Here is a 16299-nt window from a genome sequence, read left to right on the forward strand (position 1 = left end):
CCTAATTCAATAGGAATTAATTCAATAAACAAATGAATGTATTTACCACGATACAAAGAATAAGTGCTTTAGGAGATATTATTTAGAAATCAATTACTTTAAGTTAAACTCAATGAAAATGCTTAAAATTTTTCTGTGATTTGGAGTCTGTTGTTTTACATCCACTCAGACCTGACCCATGGAGAGAATTCTAGTCATTGTGCAGAACTAATATGAAGGAGGCAGAGTCTGTATTTGTAATTTAAGCCCATTGTAAGCGATTTATACAAACATTAGCTAGCAAGTGATATATTACTAAATATCACTAACAAGTGATATTTTACATAAACTCGATTTCATTACAATGAATGTCTAGAGCTACAATAAAAAAAGAATAGTTTTGTTCATCGATATAATACTATAAAAGGTGCTCATATAAATGTGCCCAAACTTTTGGCAACTATTCATATATTCTTAACAAGAATTTAAAGGTTTAAAACAAAGCCTTCCTGACCTCTCTAATCACATGTACTGTGAAATAATTCAGTCTCAAAGATCACAAGAAAGACTGCTAAATCAAGATTTGGTGGGCTTCTAATAGCTTAGAAACACCTATTTCAGGTTTATATTAAGATGGCAGACGGCCAGATTCTGCAGTTCTTGGATCTTAAACTTTAAAGATGGATTCCTTGCCAAGAAATACAGGTGACATACACAGTGTGAATGTCTGCACAAGTTGTCCAACCCCACGCTTTATTTTCACCTGGTGATCCTGCCAGTTTCTGAACTAGAGTAACAATGTATACAATACATGATAGTGTGTTACTACTACAGAGCTGCTACGAGTACAGCACAGGTAGAGAAGATGGAAAATTTTTCAGCTCACAAGATTTCTGGCAAGATCTATTAAAACATTTTGCACTTATATATAGATATATATACTAAACCTTCTTCTATGGTATATTTAAAAGAATAAATGGGATCAACTAACAGAGGAATATTGTTAAAGTTTACAAACACTTTAAAATGCAAAGCACATAGTAGTCTGAACAACTAGAAGAATTTTCAGGCGACGGCCTTTTAGTAAAATGACTGCAACTCTCAAACACAATACAATATGCTTCAATCACCTAAAAACACTGTTTTGAACACAAATGGAGATTTATAAATTGCTAGCATATGCCTGCTATTTTCAAGAGCTGATGGTATGTAATTGTTTTATGATGTTGATTTTAACAATTTTTACAGCAAATATAAAACTCCTTTAGATCCAATTGCATTTAGACCCGTTGATCGGCATATTAACTGGACTGTTCAGATGATCTAATAAACTGATTACACAGGACGTGAAGGAAAAAAACAGGAGAGGGCAGGGAGGAGAAGACAATCATGTGTTATTAGACATTGAAGAATGAAGAGTTAAAGCATGAGATTAAAAAGCTTTTTCCTTTAAAAAATGAAGACGAAAATTAGTGTAGTCTATACAGACACTTTGGGAAATAAAAATTGATCAATGTCTAACCTGGCCTCACTATACTAAAAATGTATTATTATTGATGTCTGTGTATACACAGGAGGGTATCTGCCTGTTTATTTCTCAGGTTATGCATTTATATAACACTGACATCTTCCACTGTGCTTTTACAGAATCTCTAGAAATGCTACTAATGATCTCTCGGAGGAGCTCACAATCAATGCCCCTACTATTGTCATATACCAAAATCAAATAGGGTAAACCAATTATTCTACCTGTAGGTTTTTTGGGATGTTGGGAGGAGATCATAGTACCCAGAAGAAACCCACATAAACATTGGGAGAACATATATCCATGCAGTATCCCTTCTAATATTCAAACCTGGGACCCCCTATGTAACCCTAAGAAATTTTATGCAATCTACTTTAAAGCAAACTAAATCCAAATAGTAAAAAAATGCGACCCTATACCTATGCCCAACCATTTTCTTTCCTCTTCTCTTATTTTGATTTTTGGTTATCTGAATTGGGCTGGCCAGGATGATGTAAGTCCTGCACAGGCACATGGGAGTTAATTCTGTCCCAAACACCCCCAGGAGAAGCTGGGATATGCTGGGGTATCTAGGCTTCCTATGCTTAGCTGAGCATGCACAATTTAGCGATTTGTGACCAAAGACAATGGTAATCAGGCATGTTCCTTATTGCAGAAGGAACATTGTTTGTTCCCTACTAAAATCCCAAAATTTTAAAGCGAACTAATTTGACATAAAATATAACGCACAAATCCTTTCTCAATTCAACCAAAAATAATATCTTGTGTTTAGAATGCCACTTTAAAAGATCTTTTATTTTCAGCTATAATTAGTCCCACACATTTGTACTGCAACATGATCAAGTCTACAAGATACATGACAAAAATATATTTTTTATTTTAAATTCTAAGATTATTTAAACCTTCTAAATTTAGTTTGTTCAGTGTCTGCTGTAAAAAGAACATTCACTAATTAAAACAACTCAGTTTACAATCAGACTCTACATGATGTCAGTGTTTCTTCAACAGCAGCCAAGTCTCTGATTACAGCCCACCATACATATAAGACAGCAGTTGGATGTACACTGCATGATATGGCCATCAAGAACAGTTCAGTCATTAGAAACTACAAAGTAAGTGAACAGTAAAAAACAACTTGAAAATGTAATCTCTTGGATGTATTTATTTCCCAAAGAATGGCTGGCCAAGTATATCTTCCCTTATCCAAAGGTGTCTGCAGATGTAGAGCTCATGCCAATCCTGACAAAATCATTTAAGTCAGGCCAGCCGGCTCTATTGTCTATGTGTATTAAATTTCAGACACATTACACAATAAGCAATAAATAGGCTCTGATGGTCTGTAAAATTACAAAACTGTAGGTTATTTGAATAAAAAAAAACAAAAAAACAAAAAAAAAAACCAATTTCTTTTCACATGTACACAAGACCAATACACATTCATCACCAAATATTTTGGTATTCTAATGTTCAATATGTACTACAAGACACCCGGAGCATAAAAGGTAATTAAAGTAGTAGGTAACATTCTGCATTCGGATATATTGTCCTGGCATTGAGCTTTTTCTTCGCAAATAATAATATAAGCGGAGGTTTTGGATGAATCTTGCACTCATTTTCCTGGTACCATTTTTCATATTTGTTCTATCATTTTTTGGCTCCATGCCTGACCGCTATATTTTGGATCTTCTGATCTGTTTCATCGCCCTTAGCTTCAATAATTAAAATTAAAATCTGTAATTTATTAAATGGCTTCCTCCTTTTCCTGAAGAAGCAGGCTTGACCTGCGAAACGTTTCCAACCCTTTGAATCTTTCGGTAATGTTAGCTTTTCCAGCTTTTGGTCTATGAATTTTCTTGTGCTTGATTTGACTGCTTTTATTGATATCTATTCTATAAATATAGTAATAGTTGTTACTGCACATTGATTTTAAGGACTAATATAATTCTTAAACAGTATTTAAATAGCACCAACATAATACACAGTGCTGTACATTTAAATAGGGGTTGCAAATGACAGACAGATACAGACAGTGACACTGGAGGAGGGGAGGACCCTGCCCTGAAGAGCTTACAATCTAGAAGGTGGGGGAAGTATCATACAATAGGTGGGGAAAAGCAGCACACAATAGGAGGGACTAAACTAACAATTAAAGATTTGCTTTGACAAATATTTAATATGCTTAAAAAGTCCCATTATTATCTGGTAGATATTTGCTATAAGGTGTGATGGAAGGTATTTTAAAAAAACATAATATCCCAGGAAATTATTTCAATTATTAAATTAATAAAGGCTATTTCTAACTGCCATTTTTGGATATTTTAGGGTAAAATCAGCTCAAAAGGAGACGAGATTCAGGCAGTGGACATCAAGGCATACTCAGTTGACGCTCAAAAGGAGGGTAAATAGCATTTGACTTTTTGTCAACAAAAATAAAGTTCTTCACTCTGTTTTGCCATTGTTTCCAGCAACTGTGCTATTTCTCAAGGCTCAACGTAACACCGGAAATTGCCTTCTTAGTCTATGTGAACCAATGATTCCTCATATCCACCCATTTGAAAGGGACAACCCTAGGCCCAATTAGCCACCCCCCTAATGTGGTACTTGGCTATCCCAGCACTTCTCATCCTCCCTCATCCTGAGCTACAGTTCCTACATAGTTGCTCTCAGTACAGCTTTCAATGCACAGGTTCCACACAGCTTTTCAGTGTTAGTCCAAATTGCTTTGCAGGGGTTCTGCTTAAGACACCTCCAAGACTGTAAAACCCCTGTTCACAGATTCATCATAATCTCCAACTCAATCAAAAACACAAACTTTCTTACTGATGGAATTCACAGCCACATCAAATTATCATTAGGAATGGGGTTTTTGGTTTACCTGGACTTGGATCCAAAATAAAGACCCACAAAATTGTAATTATACAACTGTTTGCCCCTTGTCCAGATCATTTAATCTCTATACCAGGTAAAAGGAAGAAAAAATACATCCAAATACCCTCTGAACCTGACTTCATACCCCCCATTCTACTACAATATGCAATAAAATGTAACAGCATATGATATTTATAGAAACCATGCACAAACTAATTCTATAGATAATTGTCACTGAGTGAATTGTGGTATTTCTAAGCTTTGATTCCAGTTAAGGTGAGTTTAAACTACACAATGCACCAACAATGAAATGTAATTTTTCCGCCTCTCCCTGCATTCACAGTAATTAATCAGCACAGAAATGTGCAACACACTTATGGCAGAATGCGGCTGAATCTTATTAAACATATCAATTACCGGCAACATTTAAACTTGGGGCGTAACCAGAAACGTGTCCCAGATCTTTCCTATTGTACAAAAGGAGTTTAATCTGCTGCTAACAGCCCCTCCTAGGTTAAAGAACTCTACAAGGCGGAATTTATAGTGTTCTACACATCCCCCTGCAGTTCTGCATAAATGTCTTCCCTTTCTGTGTATATGTGCTTACTGTTTCTAGAGTCAAATTGGCACTAACAATAAATGAGATGCAAAAAAGCTCAAACATGCAGCATGTATCTGTGCGGTCCCCCTGCTCAGTAGGTAACTGCAGGCAGCTATAAAAAAAAATGGGCATCCTTTGCTTCCCTAGAGACACAAATCTCCAATTCAACCACTAGATGGTGATGTGCTAGTAGAAAATATTTGTTATTTATAATATATATAATAATATATAATATATGCAATATAATAAGTGCAGCCTCAACAGGACAAAAAACAAATTACAGAAATTTTGAGGTGCTAGAACAAGGGAAACTTACAATTTCAGCAAGCCTAAATCATGACCTCTGGAGCAGGGGAGGGTGGGCGATTTGAGATTGTAGGGGAAGTCAAAGGCATATCAGTACTTTCTCTGATTGCAATGGGTTTTTTTTAATATTATTTTCATCACCATCGTCCCTCTGAAAAGAAGCCTAGATTGTAACTAATCTAATGGACTATTATTGTACCTGATATAACAGGCACAAATATTATGTTGGTGTAGTTGCCCACACTTGCAGCACAAACATGAAAATTGTAATTTGTTTTATGTTTGATTTCATCCTAAATGCTACTAAGTGTAGTAAAATGTAGGATGATATCTGGTGTTTATGTGTATATGGATATAGATGCAAGAACTGAGCAGAACTGAACTAAATGTAACAACCTTATAAAACCAAAGCCCCACAGGAAATCAGAATTATTTACACAACTGGTTTTCCCCGAGTAATGGATGTGATTTATGTAGCTGACAGGGGCTAATCCTTTTATGCAAATGTTCTGACATAATGCAGCAAGTTCATTCATCAGAAAGGAAGCCTTTCAGACAGATGTGGCCAATATGTGTAATAATGGCTGATGTAACCTGAAATTAAGATTAATTAAATCCAAGAGTTATGTAAAACTTGAATTTAAGTATCTACCAGGTAATTGCATATTTTCTGGAGGGAAAGTGCTCTCTCTCTATATATATTACATAGCCCATACAACATTTACAGCTAATTCAGCAACCTATAATAACTAATCAAAGTTTACTCTGCTGAAGTCAGATAACTGCAAAATGGGTCGATTGGTTTCTAGAGGTTAGTGCACTTAATCTATTGAAGAAAACCATCAATAATCTCTATCAATACTTATTAAATGATGACAACACAACCTGCATGAGCTTTCAGGAGCATCCATGTTTCAACAGAATATATCCACACAATATAAACATCAGTTTTTCCAGAGAGGTAAGCGAGCCTAGATATGTTCAAATACAGACAGATTTGGGCACGTATAACATCTGTCTTTTTAATTATGTGCATGTAAGCGGCTGTGTTAACCAGTGAGTCCTAGGACAAAATAATGTAAGTACATAAATCCTGCTTATTGGTGAAGCACAATGCTGGCCTGGACTTTGCGATCAAGTGTTGGTCAATATGGTGCCAAATGATACACTGCGAACATGAGAAGGAGAGAGAGGGGAAAAAAACGTAACTTCCATCTTCTAACCATGGAATCTGGAACGGTCTAGGCATGTGCTGAATGATGAAAACCAGCTGGTACATGCAATGTGTAAAAGGTGTCAAAGGAATCCCATGTACGCAATTTGCATTGATGTAGACAACACAAAGCAAACAAGGTCATTTAATTCTGAGTGCACAGTTCTCAGACACAGCCCTATTGATGCCTATAACAGGTGAGCTAGAAAGTATCTCAGGTACAGTAGATATGCCTCCTTTCCAAACCAAAACACGCTGAAATCATTAGCTTTTACTCTGGACAAATTATGTAAGCTTACCTGTTCTGCCAATCTAATGAGTCTTATACTAATCTCTAAACAAACGCTGGAAAAATGGTACTAAACTCACATAGCTACCTGGGCTCCATTCCAGACCACACACATATAATTGCAGCACCATTTGTTTTAGGTTTTGTTTACCTAAAAACAAGAAAACTTGGAGGGATAGTCACAGATAAAATGCAGCAGGGCATAATAACAGGTTGGTACACACAGGCAGATCTGCAGCCAATCTGGAACTCTAGTCTGAAATTGATCACTCTGAATTTGCCAGGTATATTACACATCTAACCTTTCCATCTATTTCCTCAGATAGAAAAATCATCATTATCATTTGTACACGATATAACATGCTGATTTTCTATCCATATTTCCCAACGTGATCAATCGTGAATAGGGAGTTGGTCAGTTGTAATTAGATTTCACTTCCAATATCTTTGGATTGGGATTTCATCAGAAATAAAAATCCTGGTCTGTGTGTACCTAGACCTAGGATGCATTCACACAGGATGCACTTGTAGGTGTTTAGACTATGTACATCGTTTTCTATTTTCCCATGTATTCTCGTGAGGTTTTAAAGGATCAATTCAATCGGGAAAATGCAAGCACCGCATAAAATCAAATGCAAATCCTAACCCTAATGCAAAACATAATCATCATAAATGCCAATAAAGTAAACGTGTATACAGCCAAAGTGTGTAGTGTGGTATTCCTAAAATATTAACATAAAAAATGAAGGAAAATAAAATTTTAAGGGCTAAGTCTGTATACATTTTGTTTCCCTTTTTAGAAATGAAGTATTTAGTATTTTAGAGTTGATTATGATGGGTCACTTGCTCTTAAATGATCTTTTGTGTATTTTTTTGACCACCCGCAGATGGCACTGCAAGCTTATGTAAAGTGTGTAACAAACTCAAAAAAGGCCGCTGCTGGAAGCTGCCACTTTGGATGTACTGTCAGCTGCTCCTGTAGCAGGCACTCAATTTACACTTTAAAGTTTAAGAAGGGGAGGAACTGGCCCAACACAGAAAACACTTAGACACTCCCAGAAAAGGAGAAGACTATGGCATGCAAAGAAGGGGGAGCTGTGCTAGGAAGTTTCCAATGCGCAAATGTACATCCATGTGCAAAATGCATTTATCCACCCACAATCATATTTTATTGTCAAAGCTGCTCTAATCTACTGAAAGGAACAATATGATCAGTCGTCAGCTGATCAAGATTTGGCTAAGTCTGGTAACCATCACTGTTAAGAAGGACACCCAATTAAAGTAACATCTGAAGGGCCCAGGCGATGCAAAGACTCCTCTAGGAGCTAATAAATGCACTTTTTATTCCAAAAAAGCTTTTAAACTTCTTGGAAAATTTCTCCATGAGCCAGCAGTTCTCATTCCCCCTTCGACAGAAAGAAGGGTATGAAAAGCATACTATGTGTGTGCCACAAACACATAGAGGGCTGTGAATAAGGTGGCTCATGGTATTAGGTATATGGGCAGATCTCACCTCCTTTTATTCTCCTTAATATGTGCTGGGCCATGGGCGGCCTATGGTGGGTTGCACTGTGATTGCTCTGTGCAGACTGAGGTCATTGCACTATTTGTTCTAATAGAATTAGGCCGGGTCTGCTGCACTCCCTGTATGCTCACTGACTGCAGACCATGTAAATAAAAGGGATTAACTCCCTGATAATACAGCCATATGGACGTGATAAAGGTTGTACTGTAATCATTGATCTGCCATAATTCTAATTTAACAAACATACCTAGTGAAGTCATAAGCTAAATACGACACTAAAAGATATCAAACTGTAGTGTACAACAGACATTGATATAGACAATGCTCTTGTGTATGTTACAGCACGATCATGAAAAAAATGCATTTGTACATTTCAACGCCATCACATGGCAAGGAAGATAACGTATGCACTGCAGATGCTGATCCCGTCAATCACCAAAATATCCTACAATGTGCATTGTATCAGGCCCAGAGTAATTAATTGTCAGAAGGGTCTGTTGGATGCATGCAACATGCAAAAGGTAATCATTCAGAAATTGTTTTTTATTGTTAAAGTAACTGTTCTCAACTGCTGAACCCCGACATCAGGATGCTAAGAGTTACTGCAGATCATCTAAATAGATTTCCTAAAATCCACTGCTGTAGGCACATACCTTTTCCATATTATGAACCAAACCCTAAAAAACATTGAATGAATGTGTTAAAATCCTGTCTTCCCTGACTGCTGACTAAAGCAGGAGCTGTGTTAACAGACCCCATGCAGAACAGCATGATTCACAAACATAAGTTAATAAGCTGGAAAATAACTGAATAATTCAAAGCAAATTATGTTTTATATTTGCAGAGGGAGAACATTCAATCATGGGAGAAATGACTGAACCAAACTCATATCACTGAAAAAACCACAATGTACAGTCCCTAGTCTCTTAGCTGCAGACTCCAGATCACAATCAGGCTGATCAAGTATCAAGCAGTAAGGGATACCAGGGAATACATTTAGGATTCTGACCTATAAAAATGTTTCACCAAAATTATTGTTAACATTTAAGGTGGAGGGGCAGAGTTTAAACCCCCACTAAGTCTCAAATGCTGCCTGCACACTGTCAGATAGAAGGAATTATTAATACACAGATGAAGTCTTATGAACTATGCTAGAGCGGGGGTGGGGGAATACTATTAGCACAAAACTTTGGCAACAGATAAGAAGTGACATCTCTAGCCATGTGCCAGGAGGGAACAGATCTTTAGATGGGAATCACATGGATTGCTGGGGGGTTGGGAGCAATGACTAGCAGCAGAATTATTTTCCTGGGTTGTGTAGGAGCAATGAATTTTTTCATCCTTTATGTGTCTAGCACCAGCAAACAATAGAAAAAAAGCACTGCAGGTGACAGCTGATGTCTTTATTACACCGCAAATACAGGAACCTTGTGCTGTTTAACATGGTCAGTTTTTCCTGTAGTATTTTTAATTTAAAAATACATATACAAATATACATATATATTTTGCTTTTATACATTACATATCACATTTTCATATAGGAAGTAAATCCTAACTCACAAAAAGCACAAATTGCTGTAAAACTGCATCTCAGCTGCACATGGAGCTGCAAAGCCAATGCTGACCTGCTGTCATATGCCTGAAGTACCCAAAGTATGCATGCAAGCATCAGAACTGGACGAAAAATGCAGTCTGGTCTCATGTATGTGCAGCAAATCATGGGAATGGGCCGGCATGTGTGCACATAGTTTACCTGGAGAAAAGATGTCTGAGCACAAACAGGAAGCTGATTTTTTAAGACCATCGTCTAACCATCAAAAGAAATATACAGCAATATCACCTTTGCTGATACCCCTGCAGTCAGTCTAATCCTATGCTAAAATATTTGGCCAGAGCTGGTGAATGTACAAAGCACAGACATACACCTGACCGAGACTTGACCATAATTATTCTGATTTTGCAGCAATCATCTTACATCTACAGGCATGTTTAGCAGGCTTGATGATCCCCCCTTTTTGACTTCATTAACCATTAGGTGATTGTTTTCCAGCTGCACACAGCACAATATATAGGAAAGGATCTGCTTTCTAAAAAAAAAAAAAAAAAACACAGCTTTCCTATTTGCTTTACTTGACAGGTTATCATCAGGTTACTTGAGCAGATCAACATCAAAGTAAACCATTCCTCATGCCAGGCCTAGCATGCCAGAGTTTAGAAGACAATAGTGCCCAGAGTCTTTATCTTCTGATTTGTTTAAAACAATAAAAAATGCCCATTTACAGGCCCGACATCGTTTTCTTTTTAAATGAAAGGTCATTTAAAACTTTACATTTGAAGTAATATGCGTTATTTGACATGCGCTGATCTATGTATTATTCACATCTATTGCATTTTGTACATGTTTGTGACATTTTATATGCAATAATGCAAAATAGACAAATATACAGAATGGCATCTTTCCATGTTGTAGCTACAATTAGGATGCTTATCACCTTAAAAACACCATCCTATGGTGAATCATGAAGGCAGTACATTTATATTATGGAGATGGAAATGGATTGGGAACAGTGATCAGCACAGAGCGTGTTGGGGGGGTGCAGAGTAGGTCTAGAGGGAAAACTTCTTTGGTCCACAAATAAAATGAGACTACGGTGGCCTAAAACATTCAGCCGAAAGTACACTGCACTAAAGAACTAAAGTAGAAAAAGAAATGGATCGCAAGCAGGTTGTCTATTGCAGAACGGACAGTCAAAGCATAAAGATGGACGCTTGGTATGTTTAAATGCAATAATCTAGTTGTTGCACAACAGCCTTGAACTACATCCAACAGAAAAGTTATGGCAGGAGTTGAAAATTACTGTTCACCAAACAGTCCCCCATCCAGCCTATCAGAACTAGAGACAATCTGCCAAGACAAAAGTAAAAAGTATTTCCCAGATCCAGATGTATTAAGCTGGTTAAACCCTACCCCAAATACCCTGCAACTGTAATTTCAGTAAAAAGTGGTTTCATTAGGTACTAACTTGAAGGTGAATACTTCTTCAACCAGTAGATATCTGTTTTATAGTTGATATGATATTTTGATTTATATTGTACGTACTTCACTTTTAAAATTTGAAAGTTAAGTGTTTTGGAAGTGAGCAAATATTTTAAACTCCTATTGCAGCATTTGTGGTTTATTGTAATAAATAGAGAGAACTATAGATGAACCACTGGGGCTTGGTAGATTATTATATATTCGACTACCACTGAGATGAGATATCAGCAACACAGGGAGTGCATTGATTTCAATGAATCTGCTGAATCAAAGACTGGCATTGTTTAACACTGCAAAGCAAAAGGAAAGCTTTGAAGAAAAGCCTGTTTATGTAATGCACAAATATGGTTGACATCATGTATTTATAAAATACGAGAGGAAAAATCCAAAGAAACCAGTTTATTATATTCAGAACATAAAGTTACCTATAGATATGTCAAAAAACTAGAATATCCAAATTTTCTGCTTCATCTGTCTTAGATGCCCTGAAATCTTAGCATTTTTAACTTTACCTTCTAGACTCAGAAATCCTATCTATATATTTCCCAAACAACTTTGCCTTCCATGGCCAATGACAGCTAGACCACGATATAGCTGGCATAATCTCATGTCCATGGTTACCTTAAGCCAGAACTAAACTTATTAAACCACCATTTGCAATGTTCTCTATAATGTACACTGAGCTGCACATTGAACTTACTAACTACATCCACTGAAGCACAAAGGTGCTGATTTTGGGTTAACTTTAGTTTTTCTGATCAGTGCCATTTACCATTTCATAGGTGTCTTACAGTTTGCTTTGATGAAGCACGTATCAAGATATAGCCAGGAAAAAAAATATATCCTCACTGTAAATACACTATACTTTTATTTTTAGAACCAAATCTCATATATAATCTCAGCATATACCGATTCACGATTATTTTACATTTTTAGTATAACAACTGTTATACTAAACGTTCACACCACTGTCTGGTAACTTCCTTTTGGTGGTCCTTTTAGAATTCAGAAGACACAGCAGTGACTACTAAAGCAACAGGATAACTTCATGCTGCGTGGGTTAGGAGGTAAGGTTGTTTGGAAAGTTTTTGCACAGAGAAAAGATTTAATTAATAATTGGTCTGGGTAATAAGAGTAGTCATGGAGCGTCAGAGATTTGCTCTTTTCCTCCATTCTTTGCTAACACATATTGCCTTTGCTCGAAAATAAAAGTAAAAATACAGAAAAAAGCTACAAAATAAAAAAGCAAGGCCACAATGCACACTGTGATTAATCGAGACTATAGCTAATACAGGTGTGTGTGTGGTGTAGCATGCTGAGAAGAACAAATATTTTCCTGTAAATGTGCTTCTGCGTGAGCTTTGCGTAGGTGGTTACACATATATCAAGAAGCATCATACAGCCTTGAAATGCGATATACCTTAGAAGCTGTTTTCTTTGCTGTCTACATAGCATTTCTTGGCTGTCCAGGCGAAGCAATCTCAGCCATCTCAATTTCTGTAAAATGATTCCCCTTAAACCCCTACCTAACACACAGGAGTCAGTGCAGACCACAGAAATTGGAACAACTAAGTAAAGCATGCATGGAAGACAGACTGTTCCTGGTCTGCATTGTAAATCACATTATACCATCTCATGTCACATCAAGAAAAGAAGCAGGCCACATTCTCTTGCTGAATCACTTTCCATATTGCCAAGCTACGTCTTGTGCACTTATTTGTGAATGAACAGGCGTTAAAGAAGCAAGTTAAATAAAATGTTTTACTAAATACAGCGTTGTGTATATGGCTCATGCATCAATCATTTCACTGTGCATCTATGTAAAGAACATTTTTACCTAGGGGAGTTATAAAACCTGGCCAATACATACAAATTTTAATCTGATAAACAAATGTAAAATTACTTATAACTGTCAGCACAAACATATAAAGCTGATTCATAGCCACTGTTAATATAGACTAGAAAAATAAATAATTATTTTGTTTTTCCCTTGCAGATTTTTGTTACTAAGTCTTTGACTGTATCATTGACAAAATGGACAACATTAAAAAAAATAAAAAATGGTATTTATTTAGAAACAACTGTAAAAGACAAAATGATGATAGCAACAAAACAGGTTGTGACAATGGTAATTACCAAGGGTAAGAAACCCATGATTGGCACCTATTACTGCTCAAGGGTGTCCTTCTATATCATTTGATGAAGCACTTTAGCACCCAAAATTCATGACAAACAACATATGGGAATAAGTAGTAGATTTCTAATATATACATAAAGCAGAGGGACCCACCTATACAACCAAATCATAAGGTATTGGGGTGATGTGTTGTGTGGGAACCAAAGTGTATTTTGAGGATTTATGTGACACAACAATAGATTATATAGCAAAACACAATTGATGTAAAAGCAGTAAAGCAATGATCTATTTTGCCAGAGATCTACATACACAAATCTCAGCTGTATAAAGAACAAAGGCCATCATTAAACTAACTCACATTGACCATTGAAATTATAAGAAAATATAGGCTTTTCTTATAAAACCTCCCCTTCACTTTTTGGACATTTATAACAAACAATAAGGAAAAGTACAAGAAAACTTAGCAGGGTTGGCACCACAGTCTAAATGTCTTCTCAACCCAAAACATGACTTGGGGTGGGCATTATTTTGCACTTATTTTTTTTAATGAAATATTTTATTACAGTGATTTGGGTCACTATAAAAATGTGCAAAAGTTAATATCTCTAACATAAAAACTCTTTGGTTATTCAGGTGGGTTCTCCTGGGTGAAGCTGCAAATCAAGGTATAATACCTTGTCTTATTACACTGGCACCATAGTTGGTACATCACACCCACTAACCACATCCACTGAAACACAAAAATGATGCTTGGGGATTAATCTTGGTTACATGGATCAGTGCCACATAGTGTCTCTTAAGTGTCTTAAAGTTTACTTTGATGAAGAATGTATTAAGTAATACAGTGGACAAGTTATTTTTAATTGCTTGCTAATCCTAGATGTCCCAAAATGTATGCAAATCAGATCCCGACTAACATTTTTGAGTTTTTGAGGTGACTTGGTAAATGAGTCATATATGCAGGTAATTCAACCTTTAGAGGTCTGTTGTAATTTGTAGCCAAGTTCAATAGAAGTCATAGTCAGGGGATGTCTTGTAATTTTAAGCTTGGGTTACACAAAGGAGACAATCTGTGAAAGTCTATAAAGATTTTATTCCAATGTAGTGTAGTTTTAATTGAACATATTCTAGACTTTATTTTCCACTGTCTGTGAGGAGATTGCCAATTCAGAAAAAAAAATCTTTATTTGTCCACTACTGAAAGAAGACAGACTGCAGCCAGGTATGAACTCAGGATTTCCTCATATAGACGCCAAGAGAGTTTGAGGAGAGCATAATACATGTCTGCTGTCCTGTCTGTACCCCACAGATAGATACAATGGAAAAACAGGTAGTCTGAATTTGTATGGGACTCATATTAAGGTCTCTATTGATACTGGGTAGCAAGGAACCACTTGAAAACCACTGGAAAATTTTGGTCTGTGCCCAACAAACTTGGTGGACTCATACAATGCGCACTTTGCTAGTTGAGATGCTTGATAAGCATGTAAATTAGGAACCAACAAAACAATAAACCATAAAACTGTGTAAGAAATTATAACTCTGGATTCTTTGCTTACCTTAAGAAGCGGAGTCTGCCCAATTAACAACACACCTGCAAATAAGAGAGAGAGAGACAAAGAAAATCACTTATGAAGCAAAAGATCTGAATTCTGCAAAACGGGAAACATACAATAGGATACATGGGCGTCATAACTAAGTACATGTCTTGTTTAAATGAACAGAAGTGATCACTACATTTACCTACAAGCTCTAACTTTGTATATTCAGACACATTACAAATGGTCACACCAAATATTATAAAGGTCTGAAAAGCCATTGTGGCTTTGTGATGTCAGCAAAACCACATCAACAGATATGACTTAAAAAATGTCAAGACACCTCCGGGACAAATCACTGCAAAACTGGCCATAAAAAGAAGAGGGTGTTATGGGTGGATTTGCAAATACAAACCAATCACCTATTTCTGCAGGTGGGTACCTGAACACAGTAATATTGGGTGACAATTTGAATCTGCCTACTTTAACACTCCAATCCTAAAACAGCTGTATAGTGGGTTTTGTACATGATTTATTACAATGATAGGTAAATCTTTAACAAATATGATTTTTGTTAGGTCAGTGCATATAAAATACTGCACATTAATATTTTTTTCTCTTTTGTGCTGATATGTGGAGCTTTAGTTTAATCACCTTTTCCATTGCTGTAAAGTCCATAAACTGAAGCCGAAACCTACATACAGAAGAAAACTACTCATTATCTGTGATTCATAACCCACTGACTCAGTTTCCAGTGGTCAAGTCAACACAAGGTCAATAGTAAAATAATAGTAAATATAATAGTAAATAATAGTAAAAATAATGCCCCCCGCCCCTGTAAAAAATTTCATCTAAATTAACCTTTCTTGCAGGCGGTGTCTTTAAAAGCATTGCTTCGCTGTTGCCTATTGCATGCACTTGTACATCCAACCACTTTATCACCATGTACACACACACAACCCACCCAACTTAGCCATGCTAATAAAGGCATTCTCTTATGTCTTCAGAGCTTAGGAAGTAACAATAATTAATCCACTTTAGCCATATAAATACACCTTTGCCACTATTAACAAAGTTTGTAGTTTAAATTATACCAATTATTGAAGTAGAATTAAATTAAACAAAGGCTAACAATGTACAGAAGTTAGTCTCTACTCTTCACCATGCAGAGATACAAGAATTTGTATTTTGTATTTACGTACACACGTGCAATAATTGTTGTTGGAAAGAATCTTTCACAATACTTTCCAACGACAAACAACTGCACGATGGATGAATGAG

General features: G+C 36.3%; 1 protein-coding gene across 1 annotated transcript in view; it reads right to left on the minus strand.

Moving 5' to 3' along the window:
- The window catches only part of LOC140322511 (talin-2-like), a 31739-nt gene extending 15966 nt beyond the window's left edge, over nucleotides 1-15773 (minus strand). The window contains exons 1-2 of the mRNA XM_072399071.1: nucleotides 15673-15773; nucleotides 15040-15074 (exon numbers count right to left, since the gene is read on the minus strand). The gene's annotated coding sequence lies outside the window, so the exon portion shown is untranslated. The remainder of the gene's footprint in view (nucleotides 1-15039; nucleotides 15075-15672) is intronic.
- Between the last annotated feature and the right edge of the window lie 526 nt (nucleotides 15774-16299).

This window comes from Pyxicephalus adspersus, chromosome 2 (genome assembly GCF_032062135.1).
Source record: "Pyxicephalus adspersus chromosome 2, UCB_Pads_2.0, whole genome shotgun sequence".
Lineage (NCBI taxonomy): Eukaryota > Metazoa > Chordata > Amphibia > Anura > Pyxicephalidae > Pyxicephalus > Pyxicephalus adspersus.